The sequence below is a fragment of the Brienomyrus brachyistius genome, chromosome 2, assembly GCF_023856365.1.
Source record: "Brienomyrus brachyistius isolate T26 chromosome 2, BBRACH_0.4, whole genome shotgun sequence".
NCBI classification, from domain to species: Eukaryota; Metazoa; Chordata; class Actinopteri; order Osteoglossiformes; family Mormyridae; genus Brienomyrus; species Brienomyrus brachyistius.
Window position 1 is genome coordinate 40,878,003 of NC_064534.1, and position 23,954 is coordinate 40,901,956.

Below are 23,954 nucleotides of genomic sequence, written 5' to 3' on the forward strand. Positions count from 1 at the left end.
TTTACTATTTTATATATATATATATTTTTCTCTCATTCATAAAGGCAGCTTTTACACACCGTTTTACTCTAAATACTTCCTGGTAATTCTAGGTGCTGTAAGCTGTTCGTGCCTTTATTCCACCAGGGCGCGATCTTCTCACAAACTTGAAGACTGTCACTCCCCATTCACGTTTTACAACTTATTGTTAATGATAAAGAGACAGCTTTTTACACACAGTTTTAAACAAAGTACTGATATTATTCCTCTTCAACTGACCGCTTTGTTTTCTATGCAAAAACCACTTCGCCACAGAAGACTCGATATTATTGGCATAGCAAGCTCTGCTCTTCTCCTTTCAAAACTTGCTAAAAGCTGTATTTAAAAGAACAGATTGGCCGGGGTAATTCACACCCTTCAATGCCAACTTAATGTTTAGGTTAGTGGGAATCACAGAGGAATTAGGGATGGAAACTTCTTTGCTGGTGGTAGAAGCGGTCTGGTGAATTTTTAGAGAGAAGAGGCCGTCGATGTTTGAATGTAGAAAATTGTTCTGGCTGCAGCCTGCAGTATGGACTTGTTGGTGTGTGTAGCTCCCAGTGTTCTGACAGCGCGACGTTTTGGGGAAGCATGTGATTCAGCAGCTACCAGTGGGCTTCGTGCGGCGGAGATTTTGTGGCTGTTAGCGGAGTTGATAACAGAGGGTCGTTAAGAGAAGCCTGCATGCAGTAGGCAAAGGAGTAATGTTTGCCGGCGGGGGACGTGCGGCGATTAACCTGTGCGGTAGTGAAAAGGAGTTAAAGAGAAGGAAGTGTGCGGATGCGGAAAGAATGGAATAATTGTGGTAGGCTGCCGGCTGAGTAGTTTGGTGAATGTTTGGTGTGGGTCCGGCGCTGCCGATTGGATGGTGGGGCTGCAGTGTGAGTCAGATAAAAAAAAAAAAAAAAACATTAGTAGGATCCAATGGGACCAACTGGCATGTAAAGAGGCGTGTAATGCAAAAGGGCTGTTTTTGGTAACGTCTCTCGCTTATGGCCATGCCAGCCTGAACACGCCTGATCTCATCCGATCTCGGAAGCCAATCAGGGTAGGGTCTGGTTAGTACTTGGATGGGAGACCACTTGGAAATAACAGGTGCTGTAAGCTTTTCTCACTTTTACTTTATACAGGGGGCACTCCACTTCACGATTATTTTAAATCTATCACTCCCCTTACGTTTTACTATTTTATATATATATTTTTTTTCTCTCATTCATAAAGGCAGCTTTTACACACCGTTTAACTCTAAATACTGCCTGGTAATTCTAGGTGCTGTAAGCTGTTCGTGCCTTTATTCCACCAGGGCGCGATCTTCTCACAAACTTGAAGACTGTCACTCCCCATTCACGTTTTACAACTTATTGTTAATGATAAAGAGACAGCTTTTTACACACAGTTTTAAACAAAGTACTGATATAATTCCTCTTCAACTCACCGCTTTGTTTTCTATGCAAAAACCACTTCACCACAAAAGACTCGATATTATTGGCATAGCAAGGTCTGCTCTTCTCCTCCTTTCAAAACTTGCTAAAAGCTGTATTTAAAAGAGCAGGTTGGCCATGGTAATTCACACACTTCAATGCCAGCTTAATGTTTAGGTTAGTGGGAATCACAGAGGAATTAGGGATGGAAACTTCTTTGTTGGTGGTAGAAGCGGTCTGGTGAATTTTTAGAGAGAAGAGGCCGTCGATGTTTGAATGTAGAAAATTGTTCTGGCTGCAGCCTGCAGTATGGACTTGTTGGTGTGTGTAGCTCCCAGTGTTCTGACAGCGCGACGTTTTGGGGAAGCATGTGATTCAGCAGCTACCAGTGGGCTTCGTGCGGCGGAGATTTTGTGGCTGTTAGCAGAGTTGATAACAGAGGGTCGTTTAGAGAAGCCTGCATGCGCTAGGCAAATGAGTAATGTTTGCCGGCGGGGGACGTGCGGCGATTAACCTGTGCGGTAGTGAAAAGGACTTAAAGAGAAGGAAGTGTGCGGATGCGGAAAGAATGGAATAATTGTGGTAGGCTGCCGGCTGAGTAGTTTGGTGAATGTTTGGTGTGGGTGCGGCACTGCCGATTGGATGGTGGTGCTGCAGTGTGAGTCAGATAAAAAAAAAAAAAAACAGGAGTAGGATCCAATGGGACTAACTGGCATGTATAGAGGCGTGTAATGCTAAAGGGCTGTTTTTGGTAGCATCTCTCGCTTATGGCCATACCACCCTGAACACGCCTGATCTCGTCTGATCTCGGAAGCTAAGCGGGGTAGGGTCTGGTTAGTACTTGGATGGGAGGCTGCCTGGGAATACCACGTGCTGAAAGCTTTTCTCACTTTTACTTTATACAGGGGGCACTCCACCTCACGATTAATTTAAATCTATCACTCCCCTTCCGTTTTACTATTTTATATATTTCTTTTTTCTCTCATTCATAAAGGCAGCTTTTACACACGTTTTACTCTAAATACTGCCTGGTAATTCTAGGTGCTGTAAGCTGTTCGTGCCTTTATTCCACCAGGGCGCGATCTTCTCACAAACTTGAAGACTGTCACTCCCCATTAACGTTTTACAACTTATTGTTAATGATAAAGAGACAGCTTTTTACACACAGTTTTAAACAAAGTACTGATATTATTCCTCTTCAACTGACCGCTTTGTTTTCTATGCAAAAACCACTTCGCCACAGAAGACTCGATATTATTGGCATAGCAAGTTCTGCTCTTCTCCTTTCAAAACTTGCTAAAAGCTGTATTTAAAAGAACAGATTGGCCGGGGTAATTCACACCCTTCAATGCCAGCTTAATGTTTAGGTTAGTGGGAATCACAGAGGAATTAGGGATGGAAACTTCTTTGCTGGTGGTAGAAGCGGTCTGGTGAATTTTTAGAGAGAAGAGGCTGTCGATGTTTGAATGTAGAAAATTGTTCTGGCTGCAGCCTGCAGTATGGACTTGTTGGTGTGTGTAGCTCCCAGTGTTCTGACAGCGCGACGTTTTGCGGAAGCATGTGATTCAGCAGCTACCAGTGGGCTTCGTGCGGCGGAGATTTTGTGGCTGTTAGCGGAGTTGATTACAGAGGGTCGTTAAGAGAAGCCTGCATGCGGTAGGCAAATGAGTAATGTTTGCCGGCGGGGGACGTGCGGCGATTAACCTGTGAGGTAGTGAAAAGGACTTAAAGAGAAGGAAGTGTGCGGATGCGGAAAGAATGGAATAATTGTGGTAGGCTGCCAGCTGAGTAGTTTGGTGAATGTTTGGTGTGGGTCCGGCGCTGCCGATTGGATGGTGCTGCTGCAGTGTGAGTCAGATAAAAAAAAAAAAAAAACCAGGAGTAGGATCCAATGGGACTAACTGGCATGTATAGACGCGTGTAATGCAAAAGGGCTGTTTTTGGTAGCATCTCTCGCTTACGGCCATACCACCCTGAACACGCCCGATCTCGTCTGATCTCGGAAGCCAAGCAGGGTAGGGTCTGGTTAGTACTTGGATGGGAGACCTCCTGGGAATACCAGGTTCTGTAAGCTTTACTCACTTTCACTTTATACAGGGGGCGCTCCACTTCACGATTAATTTAAATCTAGCACTCCCCTTCCATTTTACTATTTTATATATATATATATATATTTTATCTCTCTTTCATAAAGCCAGCTTTTAGAAACCATTTTACTCTAAATACTTCCTGGTAATTCTAGGTGCTGTAAGCTGTTCGTGCCTTTATTCCACCAGGGCGCGATCTTCTCACAAACTTGAAGACTGTCACTCCCCATTCACGTTTTACAACTTATTGTTAATGATAAAGAGACAGCTTTTTACACACAGTTTTAAACAAAGTACTGATATTATTCCTCTTCAACTGACCGCTTTGTTTTCTATGCAAAAACCACTTCGCCACAGAAGACTCGATATTATTGGCATAGCAAGTTCTGCTCTTCTCCTTTCAAAACTTGCTAAAAGCTGTATTTAAAAGAACAGATTGGCCGGGGTAATTCACACCCTTCAATGCCAGCTTAATGTTTAGGTTAGTGGGAATCACAGAGGAATTAGGGATGGAAACTTCTTTGCTGGTGGTAGAAGCGGTCTGGTGAATTTTTAGAGAGAAGAGGCCGTCGATGTTTGGATGTAGAAAATTGTTCTGGCTGCAGCCTGCAGTATGGACTTGTTGGTGTGTGTAGCTCCCAATGTTCTGACAGCGCAACGTTTTGGGGAAGCATGTGATTCAACAGCTACCAGTGGGCTTCGTGCGGCGGAGATTTTGTGGCTGTTAGCGGAGTTGATTACAGAGGGTCGTTAAGAGAAGCCTGCATGCGGTAGGCAAATGAGTAATGTTTGCCGGCGGAGGACGTGCGGCGATTAACCTGTGCGGTAGTGAAAAGGAGTTAAAGAGAAGGAAGTGTGCGGATGCGGAAAGAATGGAATAATTGTGGTAGGCTGCCGGCTGAGTAGTTTGGTGAATGTTTGGTGTGGGTCCGGCGCTGCCGATTGGATGGTGGTGCTGCAGTGTGAGTCAGATAAAAAAAAAAAAAAACAGGAGTAGGATCCAATGGGACCAACTGGCATGTATAGAGGCGTGTAATGCAAAAGGGCTGTTTTTGGTAGCGTCTCTCGCTTATGGCCATACCACCCTGAACACGCCCGATCTCGTCTGATCTTGGAAGCTAAGCAGGGTAGGGTCTGGTTAGTACTTGGATGGGAGACCACCTGGGAATACCAGGTGCTGTAAGCTTTTCTCACTTTTACTTTATACAGGGGGCGCTCCACTTCACGATTAATTTAAATCTATCACTCCCCTTCCATTTTACTATTTTATATATATATTTTTATTTTCTCTCTTTCATAAAGGCAGCTTTTACACACCGTTTTACTCTAAATACTGCCTGGTAATTCTAGGTGCTGTAAGCTCTTCGTGCCTTTATTCCACCAGGGCGCGATCTTCTCACAAACTTGAAAACTGTCACTCCCCATTCACGTTTTACAACTTATTGTTAATGAATAAGAGACAGCTTTTTACACACAGTTTTAAAAAAAAGTACTGATATTATTCCTCTTCAACTGACCGCTTTGTTTTCTATGCAAAAACCACTTCGCCACAGAAGACTCGATATTATTGGCATAGCAAGTTCTGCTCTTCTCCTTTCAAAACTTGCTAAAAGCTGTATTTAAAAGAACAGATTGGCCGGGGTAATTCACACCCTTCAATGCCAGCTTAATGTTTAGGTTAGTGGGAATCACAGAGGAATTAGGGATGGAAACTTCTTTGCTGCTGGTAGAAGCGGTCTGGTGAATTTTTAGAGAGAAGAGGCCGTCGATGTTTGAATGTAGAAAATTGTTCTGGCTGCAGCCTGCAGTATGGACTTGTTGGTGTGTGTAGCTCCCAGTGTTCTGACAGCGCAACGTTTTGGGGAAGCATGTGATTCAGCAGCTACCAGTGGGCTTCGTGCGGCGGAGATTTTGTGGCTGTTAGCGGAGTTGATTACAGAGGGTCGTTAAGAGAAGCCTGCATGCGGTAGGCAAATGAGTAATGTTTGCCGGCGGGGGACGTGCGGCGATTAACCTGTGCGGTAGTGAAAAGGAGTTAAAGAGAAGGAAGTGTGCGGATGCGGAAAGAATGGAATAATTGTGGTAGGCTGCCGGCTGAGTAGTTTGGTGAATGTTTGGTGTGGGTCCGGCGCTGCCGATTGGATGGTGGTGCTGCAGTGTGAGTCAGATAAAAAAAAAAAAAAAACCAGGAGTAGGATCCAATGGGACCAACTGGCATGTATAGAGGCGTGTAATGCAAAAGGGCTGTTTTTGGTAGCGTCTCTCGCTTATGGCCATACCACCCTGAACACGCCCGATCTCGTCTGATCTCGGAAGCTAAGCAGGGTAGGGTCTGGTTAGTACTTGGATGGGAGACCACCTGGGAATACCAGGTGCTGTAAGCTTTTCTCACTTTTACTTTATACAGGGGGCGCTCCACTTCACGATTAATTTAAATCTATCACTCCCCTTCCATTTTACTATTTTATATATATATTTTTATTTTCTCTCTTTCATAAAGGCAGCTTTTACACACCGTTTTACTCTAAATACTGCCTGGTAATTCTAGGTGCTGTAAGCTCTTCGTGCCTTTATTCCACCAGGGCGCGATCTTCTCACAAACTTGAAAACTGTCACTCCCCATTCACGTTTTACAACTTATTGTTAATGAATAAGAGACAGCTTTTTACACACAGTTTTAAAAAAAAGTACTGATATTATTCCTCTTCAACTGACCGCTTTGTTTTCTATGCAAAAACCACTTCGCCACAGAAGACTCGATATTATTGGCATAGCAAGTTCTGCTCTTGTCCTTTCAAAACTTGCTAAAAGCTGTATTTAAAAGAACAGATTGGCCGGGGTAATTCACACCCTTCAATGCCAGCTTAATGTTTAGGTTAGTGGGAATCACAGAGGAATTAGGGATGGAAACTTCTTTGCTGGTGGTAGAAGCGGTCTGGTGAATTTTTAGAGAGAAGAGGCCGTCGATGTTTGAATGTAGAAAATTGTTCTGGCTGCAGCCTGCAGTATGGACTTGTTGGTGTGTGTAGCTCCCAGTGTTCTGACAGCGCAACGTTTTGGGGAAGCATGTGATTCAGCAGCTACCAGTAGGCTTCGTGCGGCGGAGATTTTGTGGCTGTTAGCGGAGTTGATTACAGAGGGTCGTTAAGAGAAGCCTGCATGCGGTAGGCAAATGAGTAATGTTTGCCGGCGGGGGACGTGCGGCGATTAACCTGTGCGGTAGTGAAAAGGAGTTAAAGAGAAGGAAGTGTGCGGATGCGGAAAGAATGGAATAATTGTGGTAGGCTGCCGGCTGAGTAGTTTGGTGAATGTTTGGTGTGGGTCCGGCGCTGCCGATTGGATGGTGGTGCTGCAGTGTGAGTCAGATAAAAAAAAAAAAAAAACCAGGAGTAGGATCCAATGGGACCAACTGGCATGTATAGAGGCGTGTAATGCAAAAGGGCTGTTTTTGGTAGCGTCTCTCGCTTATGGCCATACCACCCTGAACACGCCCGATCTCGTCTGATCTCGGAAGCTAAGCAGGGTAGGGTCTGGTTAGTACTTGGATGGGAGACCACCTGGGAATACCAGGTGCTGTAAGCTTTTCTCACTTTTACTTTATACAGGGGGCGCTCCACTTCACGATTAATTTAAATCTATCACTCCCCTTCCATTTTACTATTTTATATATATATTTTTATTTTCTCTCTTTCATAAAGGCAGCTTTTACACACCGTTTTACTCTAAATACTGCCTGGTAATTCTAGGTGCTGTAAGCTCTTCGTGCCTTTATTCCACCAGGGCGCGATCTTCTCACAAACTTGAAAACTGTCACTCCCCATTCACGTTTTACAACTTATTGTTAATGAATAAGAGACAGCTTTTTACACACAGTTTTAAAAAAAAGTACTGATATTATTCCTCTTCAACTGACCGCTTTGTTTTCTATACAAAAACCACTTCGCCACAGAAGACTCGATATTATTGGCATAGCAAGTTCTGCTCTTCTCCTTTCAAAACTTGCTAAAAGCTGTATTTAAAAGAACAGATTGGCCGGGGTAATTCACTCCCTTCAATGCCAGCTTAATGTTTAGGTTAGTGGGAATCACAGAGGAATTAGGGATGGAAACTTCTTTGCTGGTGGTAGAAGCGGTCTGGTGAATTTTTAGAGAGAAGAGGCCGTCGATGTTTGAATGTAGAAAATTGTTCTGGCTGCAGCCTGCAGTATGGACTTGTTGGTGTGTGTAGCTCCCAGTGTTCTGACAGCGCAACGTTTTGGGGAAGCATGTGATTCAGCAGCTACCAGTAGGCTTCGTGCGGCGGAGATTTTGTGGCTGTTAGCGGAGTTGATTACAGAGGGTCGTTAAGAGAAGCCTGCATGCGGTAGGCAAATGAGTAATGTTTGCCGGCGGGGGACGTGCGGCGATTAACCTGTGCGGTAGTGAAAAGGAGTTAAAGAGAAGGAAGTGTGCGGATGCGGAAAGAATGGAATAATTGTGGTAGGCTGCCGGCTGAGTAGTTTGGTGAATGTTTGGTGTGGGTCCGGCGCTGCCGATTGGATGGTGGTGCTGCAGTGTGAGTCAGATAAAAAAAAAAAAAAAACCAGGAGTAGGATCCAATGGGACCAACTGGCATGTATAGAGGCGTGTAATGCAAAAGGGCTGTTTTTGGTAGCGTCTCTCGCTTATGGCCATACCACCCTGAACACGCCCGATCTCGTCTGATCTCGGAAGCTAAGCAGGGTAGGGTCTGGTTAGTACTTGGATGGGAGACCACCTGGGAATACCAGGTGCTGTAAGCTTTTCTCACTTTTACTTTATACAGGGGGCGCTCCACTTCACGATTAATTTAAATCTATCACTCCCCTTCCATTTTACTATTTTATATATATATTTTTATTTTCTCTCTTTCATAAAGGCAGCTTTTACACACCGTTTTACTCTAAATACTGCCTGGTAATTCTAGGTGCTGTAAGCTCTTCGTGCCTTTATTCCACCAGGGCGCGATCTTCTCACTAACTTGAAAACTGTCACTCCCCATTCACGTTTTACAACTTATTGTTAATGATAAAGAGACAGCTTTTTACACACAGTTTTAAACAAAGTACTGATATTATTCCTCTTCAACTGACCGCTTTGTTTTCTATGCAAAAACCACTTCGCCACAGAAGACTCGATATTATTGGCATAGCAAGTTCTGCTCTTCTCCTTTCAAAACTTGCTAAAAGCTGTATTTAAAAGAACAGATTGGCCGGGGTAATTCACACCCTTCAATGCCAGCTTAATGTTTAGGTTAGTGGGAGTCACAGAGGAATTAGGGATGGAAACTTCTTTGCTGGTGGTAGAAGCGGTCTGGTGAATTTTTAGAGAGAAGAGGCCGTCGATGTTTGAATATAGAAAATAGTTCTGGCTGCAGCCTGCAGTATGGACTTGTTGGTGTGTGTAGCTCCCAGTGTTCTGACAGCGCGACGTTTTGGGGAAGCATGTGATTCAGCAGCTACCAGTGGGCTTCGTGCGGCGGAGATTTTGTGGCTGTTAGCGGAGTTGATAACAGAGGGTCGTTAAGAGAAGCCTGCATGCAGTAGGCAAAGGAGTAATGTTTGCCGGCGGGGGACGTGCGGCGATTAACCTGTGCGGTAGTGAAAAGGAGTTAAAAAGAAGGAAGTGTGCGGATGCGGAAAGAATGGAATAATTGTGGTAGGCTGCCGGCTGAGTAGTTTGGTGAATGTTTGGTGTGGGTCCGGCGCTGCCGATTGGATGGTGGGGCTGCAGTGTGAGTCAGATAAAAAAAAAAAAAACCAGGAGTAGGATCCAATGGGACTAACTGGCATGTATAGACGCGTGTAATGCAAAAGGGCTGTTTTTGGTAGCATCTCTCGCTTACGGCCATACCACCCTGAACACGCCCAATCTCGTCTGATCTCGGAAGCCAAGCAGCGTAGGGTCTGGTTAGTACTTGGATGGGAGACCTCCTGGGAATACCAGGTGCTGTAAGCCTTTCTCCCTTTTACTTTATACAGGGGGTGCTCCACTTCACGATTAATTTAAATCTATCACTCCCCTTCCATTTTACTATTTTATATATATATATTTTTTTTTTTCTCTCATTCCTAAAGGCAGCTTTTAGAAACCGTTTTACTCTAAATACTTCCTGGTAATTCTAGGTGCTGTAAGCTGTTCGTGCCTTTATTCCACCAGGGCGCGATCTTCTCACAAACTTGAAGACTGTCACTCCCCATTCACGTTTTACAACTTATTGTTAATGATAAAGAGACAGCTTTTTACACACAGTTTTAAACAAAGTACTGATATTATTCCTCTTCAACTCACCGCTTTGTTTTCTATGCAAAAACCACTTCGCCACAGAAGACTCGATATTATTGGCATAGCAAGTTCTGCTCTTCTCCTTTCAAAACTTGCTAAAAGCTGTATTTAAAAGAACAGATTGGCCGGGGTAATTCACACCCTTCAATGCCAGCTTAATGTTTAGGTTAGTGGGAATCACAGAGGAATTAGGGATGGAAACTTCTTTGCTGGTGGTAGAAGCGGTCTGGTGAATTTTTAGAGAGAAGAGGCCGTCGATGTTTGAATGTAGAAAATAGTTCTGGCTGCAGCCTGCAGTATGGACTTGTTGGTGTGTGTAGCTCCCAGTGTTCTGACAGCGCGACGTTTTGGGGAAGCATGTGATTCAGCAGCTACCAGTGGGCTTCGTGCAGCGGAGATTTTGTGGCTGTTAGCGGAGTTGATAACAGAGGGTCGTTAAGAGAAGCCTACATGCAGTAGGCTAATGAGTAATGTTTGCCGGCGGGGGACGTGCGGCGATTAACCTGTTCGGTAGTGAAAAGGACTTAAAGAGAAGGAAGTGTGCGGAAGCGGAAAGAATGGAATAATTGTGGTAGGCTGCCGGCTGAGTAGTTTGGTGAATGTTTGGTGTGGGTGCGGCGCTGCCGATTGGATGGTGGTGCTGCAGTGTGAGTCAGATAAAAAAAAAAAACCAGGAGTAGGATCCAATGGGACTAACTGGCATGTATAGAGGCGTGTAATGCAAAAGGGCTGTTTTTGTTTGCTTTTCTCGCTTATGGCCATACCACCCTGAACACGCCTGATCTCATCTGATCGCTGAAGCCAAGCAGGGTAGGGTCTGGTTAGTACTTGGATGGGAGACTGCCTGGGAATACCACGTGCTGTAAGCTTTTCTCACTTTTACTTTATACAGGGGGCACTCCACCTCACGATTAATTTAAATCTATCACTCCCCTTCCATTTTACTATTTTATATATTTCTTTTTTCTCTCATTCATAAAGGCAGCTTTTACACACGTTTTACTCTAAATACTGCCTGGTAATTCTAGGTGCTGTAAGCTGTTCGTGCCTTTATTCCACCAGGGCACGATCTTCTCACAAACTTGAAGACTGTCACTCCCCATTCACGTTTTACAACTTATTGTTAATGATAAAGAAACAGCTTTTTACACACAGTTTTAAACAAAGTACTGATATTATTCCTCTTCAACTGACCGCTTTGTTTTCTATGCAAAAACCACTTCGCCACAGAAGACTCGATATTATTGGCATAGCAAGTTCAGCTCTTCTCCTTTCAAAACTTGCTAAAAGCTGTATTTAAAAGAACAGATTGGCCGGGGTAATTCACACCCTTCAATGCCAGCTTAATGTTTAGGTTAGTGGGAATCACAGAGGAATTAGGGATGGAAACTTCTTTGCTGGTGGTAGAAGCGGTCTGGTGAATTTTTAGAGAGAAGAGGCCGTCGATGTTTCAATGTAGAAAATTGTTCTGGCTGCAGCCTGCAGTATGGACTTGTTGGTGTGTGTAGCTCCCAGTGTTCTGACAGCGTGACGTTTTGGGGAAGCATGTGATTCAGCAGCTACCAGTGGGCTTCGTGCGGCGGAGATTTTGTGGCTGTTAGCGGAGTTGATAACAGAGGGTCGTTAAGAGAAGCCTGCATGCAGTAGGCAAAGGAGTAATGTTTGCCGGCGGGGGATGTGCGGCGATTAACCTGTGCGGTAGTGAAAAGGAGTTAAAAAGAAGGAAGTGTGCGGATGCGGAAAGAATGGAATAATTGTGGTAGGCTGCCGGCTGAGTAGTTTGGTGAATGTTTGGTGTGGGTCCGGCGCTGCCGATTGGATGGTGGGACTGCAGTGTGAGTCAGATAAAAAAAAAAAAAAAAAACATTAGTAGGATCCAATGGGACCAACTGGCATGTATAGAGGCGTGTAATGCAAAAGGGCTGTTTTTGGTAGCGTCTCTCGCTTATGGCCATACCACCCTGAACACGCCCGATCTCATCTGATCTCGGAAGCTAAGCAGGCTAGGGTCTGGTTAGTACTTGGATGGGAGACCTCCTGGGAATACCAGGTGCTGTAAGCTTTTCTCACTTTTACTTTATACAGGGGGCGCTCCACTTCACGATTAATTTAAATCTATCACTCCCCTTCCATTTTACTATTTTATATATATATATTTTTTTTTCTCTCATTCATAAAGGCAGCTTTTAGAAACCGTTTTACTCTAAATACTTCCTGGTAATTCTAGGTGCTGTAAGCTGTTCGTGCCTTTATTCCACCAGGGCGCGATCTTCTCACAAACTTGAAGACTGTCACTCCCCATTCACGTTTTACAACTTATTGTTAATGATAAAGAGACAGCTTTTTACACACAGTTTTAAACAAAGTACTGATATTATTCCTCTTCAACTGACCGCTTTGTTTTCTATGCAAAAACCACTTCGCCACAGAAGACTCGATATTATTGGCATAGCAAGTTCTGCTCTTCTCCTTTCAAAACTTGCTAAAAGCTGTATTTAAAAGAACAGATTGGCCGGGGTAATTCACACCCTTCAATGCCAGCTTAATGTTTAGGTTAGTGGGAATCACAGAGGAATTAGGGATGGAAACTTCTTTGCTGGTGGTAGAAGCGGTCTGGTGAATTTTTAGAGAGAAGAGGCCGTCGATGTTTGAATGTAGAAAATAGTTCTGGCTGCAGCCTGCAGTATGGACTTGTTGGTGTGTGTAGCTCCCAGTGTTCTGACAGCGCGACGTTTTGGGGAAGCATGTGATTCAGCAGCTACCAGTGGGCTTCGTGCAGCGGAGATTTTGTGGCTGTTAGCGGAGTTGATAACAGAGGGTCGTTAAGAGAAGCCTACATGCAGTAGGCTAATGAGTAATGTTTGCCGGCGGGGGACGTGCGGCGATTAACCTGTTCGGTAGTGAAAAGGACTTAAAGAGAAGGAAGTGTGCGGAAGCGGAAAGAATGGAATAATTGTGGTAGGCTGCCGGCTGAGTAGTTTGGTGAATGTTTGGTGTGGGTGCGGCGCTGCCGATTGGATGGTGGTGCTGCAGTGTGAGTCAGATAAAAAAAAAAAAAAAAAACAGGAGTAGGATCCAATGGGACTAACTGGCATGTATAGACGCGTGTAATGCAAAAGGGCTGTTTTTGTTTGCTTTTCTCGCTTATGGCCATACCACCCTGAACACGCCTGATCTCATCTGATCGCTGAAGCCAAGCAGGGTAGGGTCTGGTTAGTACTTGGATGGGAGACTGCCTGGGAATACCACGTGCTGTAAGCTTTTCTCACTTTTACTTTATACAGGGGGCACTCCACCTCACGATTAATTTAAATCTATCACTCCCCTTCCGTTTTACTATTTTATATATTTCTTTTTTCTCTCATTCATAAAGGCAGCTTTTACACACGTTTTACTCTAAATACTGCCTGGTAATTCTAGGTGCTGTAAGCTGTTCGTGCCTTTATTCCACCAGGGCACGATCTTCTCACAAACTTGAAGACTGTCACTCCCCATTCACGTTTTACAACTTATTGTTAATGATAAAGAAACAGCTTTTTACACACAGTTTTAAACAAAGTACTGATATTATTCCTCTTCAACTGACCGCTTTGTTTTCTATGCAAAAACCACTTCGCCACAGAAGACTCGATATTATTGGCATAGCAAGTTCAGCTCTTCTCCTTTCAAAACTTGCTAAAAGCTGTATTTAAAAGAACAGATTGGCCGGGGTAATTCACACCCTTCAATGCCAGCTTAATGTTTAGGTTAGTGGGAATCACAGAGGAATTAGGGATGGAAACTTCTTTGCTGGTGGTAGAAGCGGTCTGGTGAATTTTTAGAGAGAAGAGGCCGTCGATGTTTCAATGTAGAAAATTGTTCTGGCTGCAGCCTGCAGTATGGACTTGTTGGTGTGTGTAGCTCCCAGTGTTCTGACAGCGTGACGTTTTGGGGAAGCATGTGATTCAGCAGCTACCAGTGGGCTTCGTGCGGCGGAGATTTTGTGGCTGTTAGCGGAGTTGATAACAGAGGGTCGTTAAGAGAAGCCTGCATGCAGTAGGCAAAGGAGTAATGTTTGCCGGCGGGGGATGTGCGGCGATTAACCTGTGCGGTAGTGAAAAGGAGTTAAAAAGAAGGAAGTGTGCGGATGCGGAAAGAATGGAATAATTGTGGTAGGCTGCCGGCTGAGTAGTTTGGTGAATGTTTGGTGTGGGTCCGGCGCTGCCGATTGGATGGTGGGACTGCAGTGTGAGTCAGATAAAAAAAAAAAAAAAAAACATTAGTAGGATCCAATGGGACCAACTGGCATGTATAGAGGCGTGTAATGCAAAAGGGCTGTTTTTGGTAGCGTCTCTCGCTTATGGCCATACCACCCTGAACACGCCCGATCTCATCTGATCTCGGAAGCTAAGCAGGCTAGGGTCTGGTTAGTACTTGGATGGGAGACCTCCTGGGAATACCAGGTGCTGTAAGCTTTTCTCACTTTTACTTTATACAGGGGGCGCTCCACTTCACGATTAATTTAAATCTATCACTCCCCTTCCATTTTACTATTTTATATATATATTTTTTTTTTTCTCTCATTCATAAAGGCAGCTTTTAGAAACCGTTTTACTCTAAATACTTCCTGGTAATTCTAGGTGCTGTAAGCTGTTCGTGCCTTTATTCCACCAGGGCGCGATCTTCTCACAAACTTGAAGACTGTCACTCCCCATTCACGTTTTACAACTTATTGTTAATGATAAAGAGACAGCTTTTTACACACAGTTTTAAACAAAGTACTGATATTATTCCTCTTCAACTGACCGCTTTGTTTTCTATGCAAAAACCACTTCGCCACAGAAGACTCGATATTATTGGCATAGCAAGTTCTGCTCTTCTCCTTTCAAAACTTGCTAAAAGCTGTATTTAATGTTTAGGTTAGTGGGAATCACAGAGGAATTAGGGATGGAAACTTCTTTGCTGGTGGTAGAAGCGGTCTGGTGAATTTTTAGAGAGAAGAGGCCGTCAATGTTTGAATGTAGAAAATTGTTCTGGCTGCAGCCTGCAGTATGGACTTGTTAGTGTGTGTAGCTCCCAGTGTTCTGACAGCGCGACGTTTTGGGGAAGCATGTGATTCAGCAGCTACCAGTGGGCTTCGTGCGGCGGAGATTTTGTGGCTGTTAGTGGAGTTGATAACAGAAGGTCATTAAGAGAAGCCTGCATGCGGTAGGCAAAGGAGTAATGTTTGCCGGCGGGGGACGTGCGGCGATTAACCTGTGCGGTAGTGAAGAGGAGTTAAAGAGAAGGAAGTGTGCGGATGCGGAAAGAATGGAATAATTGTGGTAGGCTGCCGGCTGAGTAGTTTGGTGAATGTTTGGTGTGGTTCCGGCACTGCCGATTGGATGGTTGGGCTGCAGTGTGAGTCAGATAAAAAAAAAAAAAAACAGGAGTAGGATCCAATGGGACAAACTGGCATGTATAGAGGCGTGTAATGCAAAAGGGCTGTTTTTGGTAGTTTTTCTCGCTCACGGCCGTACCACCCTGAACACGCCCGATCTCGTCTGATCTCGGAAGCCAAGCAGGGTAGGGTCTGGTTAGTACTTGGATGGGAGACCGCCTGGGAATACCAGGTGCTGTAAGCTTTTCTCACTTTTACTTTAAACGGGGGGCGCTCCACTTCACGATTAATTTAAATCTATCACTCCCCTTCCATTTTACTATTTTATATATATATATATTTTTTTCTCTCATTCATAAAGGCAGCTTTTAGAAACCGTTTTACTCTAAATACTTCCTGGTAATTCTAGGTGCTGTAAGCTGTTCGTGCCTTTATTCCACCAGGGCGCGATCTTCTCACAAACTTGAAGACTGTCACTCCCCATTCACGTTTTACAACTTATTGTTAATGATAAAGAGACAGCTTTTTACACACAGTTTTAAACAAAGTACTGATATTATTCCTCTTCAACTGACCGCTTTGTTTTCTATGCAAAAACCACTTCGCCACAGAAGACTCGATATTATTGGCATAGCAAGTTCTGCTCTTCTCCTTTCAAAACTTGCTAAAAGCTGTATTTAAAAGAACAGATTGGCCGAGGTAATTCACACCCTTCAATGCCAGCTTAATGTTTAGGTTAGTGGGAATCACAGAGGAATTACGGATGGAAACTTCTTTGCTGGTGGTAGAAGCGGTCTGGTGAATTTTTAGAGAGAAGAGGCTGTCGATGTTTGAATGTAGAAAATTGTTCTGGCTGCAGCCTGCAGTATGGACTTGTTGGTGTGTGTAGCTTCCAGTGTTCTGACAGCGCGACGTTTTGGGGAAGCATGTGATTCAGCAGCTACCAGTGGGCTTCGTGCGGCAGAGATTTTGTGGCTGTTAGCGGAGTTGATAACAGAGGGTCGTTAAGAGAAGCCTACATGCAGTAGGCAAAGGAGTAATGTTTGCCGGCGGGGGACGTGCGGCGATTAACCTGTGCGGTAGTGAAAAGGAGTTAAAAAGAAGGAAGTGTGCGGATGCGGAAAGAATGGAATAATTGTGGTAGGCTGCCGGCTGAGTAGTTTGGTGAATGTTTGGTGTGGGTCCGGCGCTGCCGATTGGATGGTGGGGCTGCAGTGTGAGTCAGATAAAAAAAAAAAAAAACCAGGAGTAGGATCCAATGGGACTAACTGGCATGTATAGAGGCGTGTAATGCAAAAGGGCTGTTTTTGGTAGCATCTCTCGCTTACGGCCATACCACCCTGAACACGTCCGATCTTGTCTGATCTCGGAAGCTAAGCAGGGTAGGGTCTGGTTTGTACCTGGATGGGAGACCACATGGGAATACCAGGTGCTGTAAGCTTTTCTCACTTTTACTTTATACAGGGGGCGCTCCACTTCACGATTAATTTAAATCTATCACTCCCCTTCCATTTTACTATTTTATATATATTTTATTTTTTTTTTCTCATTCATAAAGGCAGCTTTTAGAAACCGTTTTACTCTAAATACTTCCTGGTAATTCTAGGTGCTGTAAGCTGTTCGTGCCTTTATTCCACCAGGGCGCGATCTTCTCACAAACTTGAAGACTGTCACTCCCCATTCACGTTTTACAACTTATTGTTAATGATAAAGAGACAGCTTTTTACACACAGTTTTAAACAAAGTACTGATATTATTCCTCTTCAACTGACCGCTTTGTTTTCTATGCAAAAAGCACTTCGCCACAGAAGACTCGATATTATTGGCATAGCAAGTTCTGCTCTTCTCCTTTCAAAACTTGCTAAAAGCTGTATTTAAAAGAACAGATTGGCCGGGGTAATTCACACCCTTCAATGCCAGCTTAATGTTTAGGTTAGTGGGAATCACAGAGGAATTAGGGATGGAAACTTCTTTACTGGTGGTAGAAGCGGTCTGGTGAATTTTTAGAGAGAAGAGGCTGTCGATGTTTGAATGTAGAAAATAGGTCTGGCTGCAGCCTGCAGTATGGACTTGTTGGTGTGTGTAGCTCCCAGTGTTCTTACAGCGCGACGTTTTGGGGAAGCATGTGATTCAGCAGCTACCAGTGGGCTTCGTGCGGCGGAGATTTTGTGGCTGTTAGCGGAGTTGATAACAGAGGGTCGTTAAGAGAAGCCTGCATGCAGTAGGCAAAAGAGTAATGTTTGCCGGCGGGGGACGTGCGGCGATTAACCTGTGCGGTAGTGAAAAGGAGTTAAAAAGAAGGAAGTGTGCGGATGCGGAAAGAATGGAATAATTGTGGTAGGCTGCCGGCTGAGTAGTTTGGTGAATGTTTGGTGTGGGTCCGGCGCTGCCGATTGGATGGTGGGGCTGCAGTGTGAGTCAGATAAAAAAAAAAAAAAAGAACATTAGTAGTATCCAATGGGACCAACTGGCATGTATAGAGGCGTGTAATGCAAAAGGGCTGTTTTTGGTAGCATCTCACGCTTACGGCCATACCACCCTGAACACGCCTGATCTCGTCTGATCTCGGAAGCTAAGCAGGGTAGGGTCTGGTTAGTACTTGGATGGGAGACCACCTAGGAATACCAGGTGCTGTAAGCTTTTCTCACTTTTACTTTATACAGGGGGCGCTCCACTTCACGATTAATTTAAATCTATCACTCCCCTTCCATTTTACTATTTTATATATATATTTTTTTTTTCTGTCATTCATAAAGGCAGCTTTTAGAAACCGTTTTACTCTAAATACTTCCTGGTAATTCTAGGTGCTGTAAGCTGTTCGTGCCTTTATTCCACCAGGGCGCGATCTTCTCACAAACTTGAAGACTGTCACTCCCCATTCACGTTTTACAACTTATTGTTAATGATAAAGAGACAGCTTTTTACACACAGTTTTAAACAAAGTACTGATATTATTCCTCTTCAACTGACCGCTTTGTTTTCTATGCAAAAACCACTTCGCCACAGAATACTCGATATTATTGGCATAGCAAGTTCTGCTCTTCTCCTTTCAAAACTTGCTAAAAGCTGTATTTAAAAGAACAGATTGGCCGAGGTAATTCACACCCTTCAATGCCAGCTTAATGTTTAGGTTAGTGGGAATCACGGAGGAATTACGGATGGAAACTTCTTTGCTGGTGGTAGAAGCGGTCTGGTGAATTTTTAGAGAGAAGAGGCTGTCGATGTTTGAATGTAGAAAATTGTTCTGGCTGCAGCCTGCAGTATGGTCTTGTTGGTGTGTGTAGCTTCCAGTGTTCTGACAGCGCGACGTTTTGGGGAAGCATGTGATTCAGCAGCTACCAGTGGGCTTCGTGCGGCAGAGATTTTGTGGCTGTTAGCGGAGTTGATAACAGAGGGTCGTTAAGAGAAGCCTACATGCAGTAGGCAAAGGAGTAATGTTTGCCGGTGGGGGACGTGCGGCGATTAACCTGTGCGGTAGTGAAAAGGAGTTAAAAAGAAGGAAGTGTGCGGATGCGGAAAGAATGGAATAATTGTGGTAGGCTGCCGGCTGAGTAGTTTGGTGAATGTTTGGTGTGGGTCCGGCGCTGCCGATTGGATGGTGGGGCTGCAGTGTGAGTCAGATAAAAAAAAAAAAAACAGGAGTAGGATCCAATGGGACTAACTGGCATGTATAGACGCGTGTAATGCAAAAGGGCTGTTTTTGGTAGCATCTCTCGCTTACGGCAGCATCTCTCGCTTACGGCCATACCACCCTGAACACGTCCGATCTTGTCTGATCTTGGAAGCTAAGCAGGGTAGGGTCTGGTTAGTACTTGGATGGGAGACCACCTGGGAATACCAGGTGCTGTAAGCTTTTCTCACTTTTACTTTATACAGGGGGCGCTCCACTTCACGATTAATTTAAATCTATCACTCCCCTTCCATTTTACTATTTTATATATTTCTTTTTTCTCTCATTCATAAAGGCAGCTTTTACACACGTTTTACTCTAAATACTGCCTGGTAATTCTAGGTGCTGTAAGCTGTTCGTGCCTTTATTCCACCAGGGCACGATCTTCTCACAAACTTGAAGACTGTCACTCCCCATTCACGTTTTACAACTTATTGTTAATGATAAAGAAACAGCTTTTTACACACAGTTTTAAACAAAGTACTGATATTATTCCTCTTCAACTGACCGCTTTGTTTTCTATGCAAAAACCACTTCGCCACAGAAGACTCGATATTATTGGCATAGCAAGTTCAGCTCTTCTCCTTTCAAAACTTGCTAAAAGCTGTATTTAAAAGAACAGATTGGCCGGGGTAATTCACACCCTTCAATGCCAGCTTAATGTTTAGGTTAGTGGGAATCACAGAGGAATTAGGGATGGAAACTTCTTTGCTGGTGGTAGAAGCGGTCTGGTGAATTTTTAGAGAGAAGAGGCCGTCGATGTTTCAATGTAGAAAATTGTTCTGGCTGCAGCCTGCAGTATGGACTTGTTGGTGTGTGTAGCTCCCAGTGTTCTGACAGCGTGACGTTTTGGGGAAGCATGTGATTCAGCAGCTACCAGTGGGCTTCGTGCGGCGGAGATTTTGTGGCTGTTAGCGGAGTTGATAACAGAGGGTCGTTAAGAGAAGCCTGCATGCAGTAGGCAAAGGAGTAATGTTTGCCGGCGGGGGATGTGCGGCGATTAACCTGTGCGGTAGTGAAAAGGAGTTAAAAAGAAGGAAGTGTGCGGATGCGGAAAGAATGGAATAATTGTGGTAGGCTGCCGGCTGAGTAGTTTGGTGAATGTTTGGTGTGGGTCCGGCGCTGCCGATTGGATGGTGGGACTGCAGTGTGAGTCAGATAAAAAAAAAAAAAAAACATTAGTAGGATCCAATGGGACCAACTGGCATGTATAGAGGCGTGTAATGCAAAAGGGCTGTTTTTGGTAGCGTCTCTCGCTTATGGCCATACCACCCTGAACACGCCCGATCTCATCTGATCTCGGAAGCTAAGCAGGCTAGGGTCTGGTTAGTACTTGGATGGGAGACCTCCTGGGAATACCAGGTGCTGTAAGCTTTTCTCACTTTTACTTTATACAGGGGGCGCTCCACTTCACGATTAATTTAAATCTATCACTCCCCTTCCATTTTACTATTTTATATATATATATTTTTTTTTCTCTCATTCATAAAGGCAGCTTTTAGAAACCGTTTTACTCTAAATACTTCCTGGTAATTCTAGGTGCTGTAAGCTGTTCGTGCCTTTATTCCACCAGGGCGCGATCTTCTCACAAACTTGAAGACTGTCACTCCCCATTCACGTTTTACAACTTATTGTTAATGATAAAGAGACAGCTTTTTACACACAGTTTTAAACAAAGTACTGATATTATTCCTCTTCAACTGACCGCTTTGTTTTCTATGCAAAAACCACTTCGCCACAGAAGACTCGATATTATTGGCATAGCAAGTTCTGCTCTTCTCCTTTCAAAACTTGCTAAAAGCTGTATTTAAAAGAACAGATTGGCCGGGGTAATTCACACCCTTCAATGCCAGCTTAATGTTTAGGTTAGTGGGAATCACAGAGGAATTAGGGATGGAAACTTCTTTGCTGGTGGTAGAAGCGGTCTGGTGAATTTTTAGAGAGAAGAGGCCGTCGATGTTTGAATGTAGAAAATAGTTCTGGCTGCAGCCTGCAGTATGGACTTGTTGGTGTGTGTAGCTCCCAGTGTTCTGACAGCGCGACGTTTTGGGGAAGCATGTGATTCAGCAGCTACCAGTGGGCTTCGTGCAGCGGAGATTTTGTGGCTGTTAGCGGAGTTGATAACAGAGGGTCGTTAAGAGAAGCCTACATGCAGTAGGCTAATGAGTAATGTTTGCCGGCGGGGGACGTGCGGCGATTAACCTGTTCGGTAGTGAAAAGGACTTAAAGAGAAGGAAGTGTGCGGAAGCGGAAAGAATGGAATAATTGTGGTAGGCTGCCGGCTGAGTAGTTTGGTGAATGTTTGGTGTGGGTGCGGCGCTGCCGATTGGATGGTGGTGCTGCAGTGTGAGTCAGATAAAAAAAAAAAACCAGGAGTAGGATCCAATGGGACTAACTGGCATGTATAGAGGCGTGTAATGCAAAAGGGCTGTTTTTGTTTGCTTTTCTCGCTTATGGCCATACCACCCTGAACACGCCTGATCTCATCTGATCGCTGAAGCCAAGCAGGGTAGGGTCTGGTTAGTACTTGGATGGGAGACTGCCTGGGAATACCACGTGCTGTAAGCTTTTCTCACTTTTACTTTATACAGGGGGCACTCCACCTCACGATTAATTTAAATCTATCACTCCCCTTCCATTTTACTATTTTATATATTTCTTTTTTCTCTCATTCATAAAGGCAGCTTTTACACACGTTTTACTCTAAATACTGCCTGGTAATTCTAGGTGCTGTAAGCTGTTCGTGCCTTTATTCCACCAGGGCACGATCTTCTCACAAACTTGAAGACTGTCACTCCCCATTCACGTTTTACAACTTATTGTTAATGATAAAGAAACAGCTTTTTACACACAGTTTTAAACAAAGTACTGATATTATTCCTCTTCAACTGACCGCTTTGTTTTCTATGCAAAAACCACTTCGCCACAGAAGACTCGATATTATTGGCATAGCAAGTTCAGCTCTTCTCCTTTCAAAACTTGCTAAAAGCTGTATTTAAAAGAACAGATTGGCCGGGGTAATTCACACCCTTCAATGCCAGCTTAATGTTTAGGTTAGTGGGAATCACAGAGGAATTAGGGATGGAAACTTCTTTGCTGGTGGTAGAAGCGGTCTGGTGAATTTTTAGAGAGAAGAGGCCGTCGATGTTTCAATGTAGAAAATTGTTCTGGCTGCAGCCTGCAGTATGGACTTGTTGGTGTGTGTAGCTCCCAGTGTTCTGACAGCGTGACGTTTTGGGGAAGCATGTGATTCAGCAGCTACCAGTGGGCTTCGTGCGGCGGAGATTTTGTGGCTGTTAGCGGAGTTGATAACAGAGGGTCGTTAAGAGAAGCCTGCATGCAGTAGGCAAAGGAGTAATGTTTGCCGGCGGGGGATGTGCGGCGATTAACCTGTGCGGTAGTGAAAAGGAGTTAAAAAGAAGGAAGTGTGCGGATGCGGAAAGAATGGAATAATTGTGGTAGGCTGCCGGCTGAGTAGTTTGGTGAATGTTTGGTGTGGGTCCGGCGCTGCCGATTGGATGGTGGGACTGCAGTGTGAGTCAGATAAAAAAAAAAAAAAAAACATTAGTAGGATCCAATGGGACCAACTGGCATGTATAGAGGCGTGTAATGCAAAAGGGCTGTTTTTGGTAGCGTCTCTCGCTTATGGCCATACCACCCTGAACACGCCCGATCTCATCTGATCTCGGAAGCTAAGCAGGCTAGGGTCTGGTTAGTACTTGGATGGGAGACCTCCTGGGAATACCAGGTGCTGTAAGCTTTTCTCACTTTTACTTTATACAGGGGGCGCTCCACTTCACGATTAATTTAAATCTATCACTCCCCTTCCATTTTACTATTTTATATATATATTTTTTTTTTTCTCTCATTCATAAAGGCAGCTTTTAGAAACCGTTTTACTCTAAATACTTCCTGGTAATTCTAGGTGCTGTAAGCTGTTCGTGCCTTTATTCCACCAGGGCGCGATCTTCTCACAAACTTGAAGACTGTCACTCTCCATTCACGTTTTACAACTTATTGTTAATGATAAAGAGACAGCTTTTTACACACAGTTTTAAACAAAGTACTAATATAATTCCTCTTCAACTCCCTGCTTTGTTTTCTATGCAAAAACTACTTCGCCACAGAAGACTCGATATTATTGGCATAGCAAGTTCTGCTCTTCTCCTTTCAAAACTTGCTAAAAGCTGTATTTAAAAGAACAGATTGGCCGAGGTAATTCACACCCTTCAATGCCAGCTTAATGTTTAGGTTAGTGGGAATCACAGAGGAATTACGGATGGAAACTTCTTTGCTGGTGGTAGAAGCGGTCTGGTGAATTTTTAGAGAGAAGAGGCTGTCGATGTTTGAATGTAGAAAATTGTTCTGGCTGCAGCCTGCAGTATGGACTTGTTGGTGTGTGTAGCTTCCAGTGTTCTGACAGCGCGACGTTTTGGGGAAGCATGTGATTCAGCAGCTACCAGTGGGCTTCGTGCGGCAGAGATTTTGTGGCTGTTAGCGGAGTTGATAACAGAGGGTCGTTAAGAGAAGCCTACATGCAGTAGGCAAAGGAGTAATGTTTGCCGGCGGGGGACGTGCGGCGATTAACCTGTGCGGTAGTGAAAAGGAGTTAAAAAGAAGGAAGTGTGCGGATGCGGAAAGAATGGAATAATTGTGGTAGGCTGCCGGCTGAGTAGTTTGGTGAATGTTTGGTGTGGGTCCGGCGCTGCCGATTGGATGGTGGGGCTGCAGTGTGAGTCAGATAAAAAAAAAAAAAACCAGGAGTAGGATCCAATGGGACTAACTGGCATGTATAGAGGCGTGTAATGCAAAAGGGCTGTTTTTGGTAGCATCTCTCGCTTACGGCCATACCACCCTGAACACGTCCGATCTTGTCTGATCTCGGAAGCTAAGCAGGGTAGGGTCTGGTTTGTACCTGGATGGGAGACCACATGGGAATACCAGGTGCTGTAAGCTTTTCTCACTTTTACTTTATACAGGGGGCGCTCCACTTCACGATTAATTTAAATCTATCACTCCCCTTCCATTTTACTATTTTATATATATTTTATTTTTTTTTTCTCATTCATAAAGGCAGCTTTTAGAAACCGTTTTACT

General features: G+C 44.3%; 15 non-coding genes and 5 pseudogenes across 15 annotated transcripts; all 20 read left to right on the forward strand.

Annotated features, from left to right (window-relative positions):
• The first annotated feature begins 1,006 nt into the window (after positions 1-1,006).
• LOC125731848 (5S ribosomal RNA) lies at positions 1,007-1,125 on the forward strand (annotated as a pseudogene).
• Positions 1,126-2,202: 1,077 nt separating this feature from the next.
• Positions 2,203-2,321, forward strand: LOC125731797 (5S ribosomal RNA; annotated as a pseudogene).
• A 1,073-nt stretch (positions 2,322-3,394) lies between these two features.
• Positions 3,395-3,513, forward strand: LOC125735009 (5S ribosomal RNA). The gene has a single exon (XR_007394310.1). It is a non-coding gene; the product is annotated as a 5S ribosomal RNA (ribosomal RNA).
• A 1,080-nt stretch (positions 3,514-4,593) lies between these two features.
• Positions 4,594-4,712, forward strand: LOC125734099 (5S ribosomal RNA). The gene has a single exon (XR_007393424.1). It is a non-coding gene; the product is annotated as a 5S ribosomal RNA (ribosomal RNA).
• Positions 4,713-5,791: 1,079 nt separating this feature from the next.
• On the forward strand, positions 5,792-5,910 carry LOC125732510 (5S ribosomal RNA). Its single transcript, XR_007391888.1, has one exon. It is a non-coding gene; the product is annotated as a 5S ribosomal RNA (ribosomal RNA).
• Positions 5,911-6,989: 1,079 nt separating this feature from the next.
• Positions 6,990-7,108, forward strand: LOC125732511 (5S ribosomal RNA). Its single transcript, XR_007391889.1, has one exon. It is a non-coding gene; the product is annotated as a 5S ribosomal RNA (ribosomal RNA).
• Positions 7,109-8,187: 1,079 nt separating this feature from the next.
• LOC125732512 (5S ribosomal RNA) lies at positions 8,188-8,306 on the forward strand. The gene has a single exon (XR_007391890.1). It is a non-coding gene; the product is annotated as a 5S ribosomal RNA (ribosomal RNA).
• Positions 8,307-9,382: 1,076 nt separating this feature from the next.
• On the forward strand, positions 9,383-9,501 carry LOC125736787 (5S ribosomal RNA). Its single transcript, XR_007396055.1, has one exon. It is a non-coding gene; the product is annotated as a 5S ribosomal RNA (ribosomal RNA).
• Positions 9,502-10,578: 1,077 nt separating this feature from the next.
• LOC125731749 (5S ribosomal RNA) lies at positions 10,579-10,697 on the forward strand (annotated as a pseudogene).
• A 1,074-nt stretch (positions 10,698-11,771) lies between these two features.
• Positions 11,772-11,890, forward strand: LOC125733930 (5S ribosomal RNA). The gene has a single exon (XR_007393262.1). It is a non-coding gene; the product is annotated as a 5S ribosomal RNA (ribosomal RNA).
• Positions 11,891-12,970: 1,080 nt separating this feature from the next.
• On the forward strand, positions 12,971-13,089 carry LOC125731750 (5S ribosomal RNA; annotated as a pseudogene).
• Positions 13,090-14,163: 1,074 nt separating this feature from the next.
• Positions 14,164-14,282, forward strand: LOC125733931 (5S ribosomal RNA). Its single transcript, XR_007393263.1, has one exon. It is a non-coding gene; the product is annotated as a 5S ribosomal RNA (ribosomal RNA).
• Positions 14,283-15,312: 1,030 nt separating this feature from the next.
• LOC125736068 (5S ribosomal RNA) lies at positions 15,313-15,431 on the forward strand. The gene has a single exon (XR_007395351.1). It is a non-coding gene; the product is annotated as a 5S ribosomal RNA (ribosomal RNA).
• A 1,078-nt stretch (positions 15,432-16,509) lies between these two features.
• On the forward strand, positions 16,510-16,628 carry LOC125736630 (5S ribosomal RNA). The gene has a single exon (XR_007395905.1). It is a non-coding gene; the product is annotated as a 5S ribosomal RNA (ribosomal RNA).
• Positions 16,629-17,708: 1,080 nt separating this feature from the next.
• Positions 17,709-17,827, forward strand: LOC125734111 (5S ribosomal RNA). Its single transcript, XR_007393436.1, has one exon. It is a non-coding gene; the product is annotated as a 5S ribosomal RNA (ribosomal RNA).
• A 1,094-nt stretch (positions 17,828-18,921) lies between these two features.
• LOC125736530 (5S ribosomal RNA) lies at positions 18,922-19,040 on the forward strand. The gene has a single exon (XR_007395808.1). It is a non-coding gene; the product is annotated as a 5S ribosomal RNA (ribosomal RNA).
• A 1,072-nt stretch (positions 19,041-20,112) lies between these two features.
• Positions 20,113-20,231, forward strand: LOC125733932 (5S ribosomal RNA). The gene has a single exon (XR_007393264.1). It is a non-coding gene; the product is annotated as a 5S ribosomal RNA (ribosomal RNA).
• A 1,075-nt stretch (positions 20,232-21,306) lies between these two features.
• LOC125731751 (5S ribosomal RNA) lies at positions 21,307-21,425 on the forward strand (annotated as a pseudogene).
• A 1,073-nt stretch (positions 21,426-22,498) lies between these two features.
• LOC125733933 (5S ribosomal RNA) lies at positions 22,499-22,617 on the forward strand. Its single transcript, XR_007393265.1, has one exon. It is a non-coding gene; the product is annotated as a 5S ribosomal RNA (ribosomal RNA).
• Positions 22,618-23,694: 1,077 nt separating this feature from the next.
• On the forward strand, positions 23,695-23,813 carry LOC125736631 (5S ribosomal RNA). Its single transcript, XR_007395906.1, has one exon. It is a non-coding gene; the product is annotated as a 5S ribosomal RNA (ribosomal RNA).
• Positions 23,814-23,954: the final 141 nt, after the last annotated feature.